The sequence below is a fragment of the Alligator mississippiensis genome, chromosome 1 (genome assembly GCF_030867095.1).
Source record: "Alligator mississippiensis isolate rAllMis1 chromosome 1, rAllMis1, whole genome shotgun sequence".
Taxonomy (NCBI): Eukaryota; Metazoa; Chordata; order Crocodylia; family Alligatoridae; genus Alligator; species Alligator mississippiensis.
Window position 1 is genome coordinate 473,683,616 of NC_081824.1, and position 3,582 is coordinate 473,687,197.

General features: G+C 53.0%; 1 long non-coding RNA gene across 1 annotated transcript; it reads left to right on the top strand.

The window, feature by feature from the left end:
* The first annotated feature begins 415 nt into the window (after positions 1-415).
* Positions 416-2,864, top strand: LOC132248740 (uncharacterized). Its single transcript, XR_009460093.1, has 3 exons — positions 416-436; positions 1,032-1,097; positions 2,581-2,864. It is a non-coding gene; the product is annotated as an uncharacterized LOC132248740 (long non-coding RNA).
* Positions 2,865-3,582: the final 718 nt, after the last annotated feature.

Genomic DNA, 3,582 nt, shown 5'->3' on the forward strand with positions numbered 1-3,582 from the left:
ATAGAGGTTAGAGTCACCGCAGGGAGCACGTGTGAGACAGACCTGGGCCGTCTGTTCTTGTGCACAGACAAGAAATGGTGTTCGTTAGGACCTGGTGTTGGAGTCCCTTTCCTCACCCGATGTCACAGTGCCCTGGAGGGAAACCCTGGCAGGGGCCAGTCCTGTGCGAAGTCCCTCCTTGTGAGCACCATCAGGCCGCGTGCAAGCCCAGCCCTGTCTCACACCTGGAGGCTGATGCAGCGGTGCGGCCGGACGCGGCCGAGACGTGCACGCGGGGAGACCCGGAGAAGGTGACGCGCATCACAATGGCCCCTTCTAGAACCGGCTCGTCGCCGTGCGGCTCCTGGAGACGCGCACAGCAGTTGGACTGCTCCCGAGCCAACACTGCTTGGAGTCAGGTCACACCTGTGTCCTCGGTGTCACCCTGACCGCAAGGGTAAGAGTGGGCAAATGAGGGGGTGTTTGCACCCACACTTGGGGGGTCGTAGGGGTGGGTGACTTGTGGCTGGGGGAATTGTCACTTTTATGCTTTCGTTCCTTTCCTAAACATGACTTCAGTCCGCTTCAGTACAAGCCAAGGGCTGAAGACGAGGTGTGCTGGCCTGACATGGGGAGGCGGGGGGAGTGCTTGGAGCGATGCTATTTGGCTGGGCAGGCAAGGTGAGGGGTGCAGCGGAGCAGGCAGTGAGGATGCGGATGGTTGCTTTAGGGTTTCCATATTTCCAGGTCCAAAATGCAGGACACCTGTCACATGGCGGAGGGGGGACGGGGGATATGACAGTGGGGGGCAGAGACATGCCAGTGCCCTGCCCCTGCCCATGCTGTTGCCCCTCAGTGCCGAGCCAGAGCCCCCGCCAGCCCTGCTGCTGCCCCTCACCCCCAACCCACTGACCCCAGCCTGCCAGTGCCCCTCACCCCAAACTGCAGTACCCTGCCCCCCGGCCATGATGCTGTCCCTCGCTCCAGACATCAAGTAACTGGGAATGACTGGTTGTGGTTTCAACTTGCTCTTCAATATTTCTTTCATACAGCTACAGAAGACTGGACAGTCTTTTATCCCGGGAGAAAAATATGGGATCCTTTGGAAAGAGAGGAAGGTAAATCAAATAGAGATGCCAATTCTCACTGTCACATACTCTTTTTGCCCTGTCTAATTTGAGAGATTCAGGTGTGAATTGAAGAATGCAGTGCTGAGGGGAGGGGAGGGGAAGGGCAGGGAGCTGCGCTGGAAAGGAGACGGCCCAGCCAGGTCTCTGCGCATAGCGGTGCAGTGAGCGCTGGAGCAGGGCCAGAAAAGGCAATATACTCCACGCAGGATTCGGAGAGAGCTCGTGCAGAAAGACCGAGCCCCGAGGCCCGCAAACACGCAACGACGCCTTACTTCACTTCCATTCCCCTCTTTACTCTAGGGAAGGAGAAGATGCTATTGATGCTAACTTTGCCCTGGTTGAGCGCTGAGGAAAAGGGCCAAGCGCTCAACCCAGCGATACCAGTTTTTCTGTTGGCTTTTTTTGGTAATTGAACCGACCCCGAAATTCTGCTTCCAGTCTCATTGGTTGCCGTCCATTGACTCTGGGGGATTTACATAACCAAACCCTGATTATTAAAGTGTTTTGTGTTGGATGATAGCCTTGAAGGGTCTTCTTTGGGGTCTTCTTCTCCTTTAATGCCTTAGTAGTCCCATCGATGCACTGTTTCTCTTACAAGTTTCCTGCTTTAATCTATTTAAAAAATGTATTTCTATGCATTTAATTGGGTGTCCAGACTGGAATAAACTCCCCGCAGTGGTGGTTCACAGATGCAGGGTGGGAAGGGCCCCGAGCAGATCATCGAGTCCGACCCCCTGCCTGGGCAGGAATGAATACTGGGCTCATATGAGCCCTGGTAAGCTGAAGCTCATCTGACCCAGCTAGTTGTTATCCAGGCTCCTTGGAAAGACCTCCGAGGTAGGAGCCAGCACCGCTCCCCTTGGCAGCTGGTTCCAGATCCTGGCCGCCCTGACTGTGACCCTGAGGGGTGCAGTCACCTCCCCTGGAAATCTTCAGGAGCAGACGGGACGGTCACCTCGCCACGGTGGCTTGAGCCCCGGTGTCTTGTCCTGCCTGGTGCAGGGGCTGGACCCGCTCTGTCGGCTTCTCCTGGATTTCAATTTCCAGTTTCTAAACGAGTTGATGCAAACGGTCTCCTAAAACTTCCTACTTAATATCATAACACTTTTCTTCTTGCCTTCCTGCTTCCTTTTTTTGTGAAGAGGTATGGCTCTGTGCCAGCGTGCTCACGGTCCATGTCTCCATGACGGCATGCTTTTGAACTTAAAGTAAGGACATACATTTATTTAATTTTAACTTTAGGATCTTCCCCATTGTTCTTTCCGCAGTTTGTGCACGCTCATCGGGCCACGCTTTATGCATACAAAGAAACGGCACAAATGCATTTTGAATTCTTTTCTCTTTTTTTCTCTCTGTTTTATTTTGGTTTTACTTCGAACGGTGTAGATGTGCTTAGCACCTAATCACCTTTGCTCCTTACACCAGTAGAAGTAATAATTTCCAATTAACTTGGTTTTGAACTCCTCAACAGGGCATCTCAGGAGGAGGGACAAGGATGGAGATGCATCCCTCTGCCATCCTGCCTCGAGCACTGCCGCACGCAGGAGCTGAGGCCCGAAGCAGGCAGCCAGACAGGGCAGCAGATGTTTGCCACAGCAGAGTCAAGGGCCTGGGACGCTGTGTGGCGGCAGCAGCTGCGGCTGCAGCAGGCAGGCCAGGAGCGGGTAAGACCATCCACTGCTCGGTCTCCCCCACGCACAACCCACCCTCCCTTCTATGCCCCGGGGGCAAAAATGAGTAGTTGTACCCCTGTCTGCCCACTCTGGGACCTCCTCCATTTCAAAATCCTAGATGTTATCCTCCCTTTTGAAGAACCCTTTCCAAACTCACCATGTCCATTTGTAGCCTAACTGGTAAGAAAACCAATTACTCTTTCAACATCACAACCACATGGCAAATTGAGCTAGGACCGGCGGGGCTGTCTTTACCCATCCAGATCGGAAGTTGTTCCAGACTTTGAGAAGCCGTCAGAATTTGGCCGTCCCCCACGACCGTCCTGTTTGATCAGAAACCAGTTGTATTTGGAGACATCCTGAGGCGGAGGGTTGAGGCCCCATTTTGAATGCAAAGTGTTGAGTTTGATGATTGCTGAGGAGGCAGTTGCAAAGGATGCTGTCTTTATTCACAGAGACTTTTGTCATTCGTTTCCATAGCTACAAAAATGGGGTGCTTCTTTGCATCACAACTCATTGCCATTTGTTGCACACCAACACCATAGATTAAAAGTAACACCTCTTTGGTGCCTGCTGCCCAGAGGACTGCTGCTAGAGATGACTACCAGCTGTGATCTGGAGACATCCTCTGTGGCACCCTTGAAAGGTCCCCTGGGGCACCCCGACTGCCAATGCTTGATCTAGAACGTGTGCACTTTGACACGTGCTCTCACAGGGTAAGCTGTGGGCAATTTTGTGGACATAGCGTAAAACTTGTATGCTGTGAAAATGCTCCTTCCCGTTATCAGAGAGAATAGCTC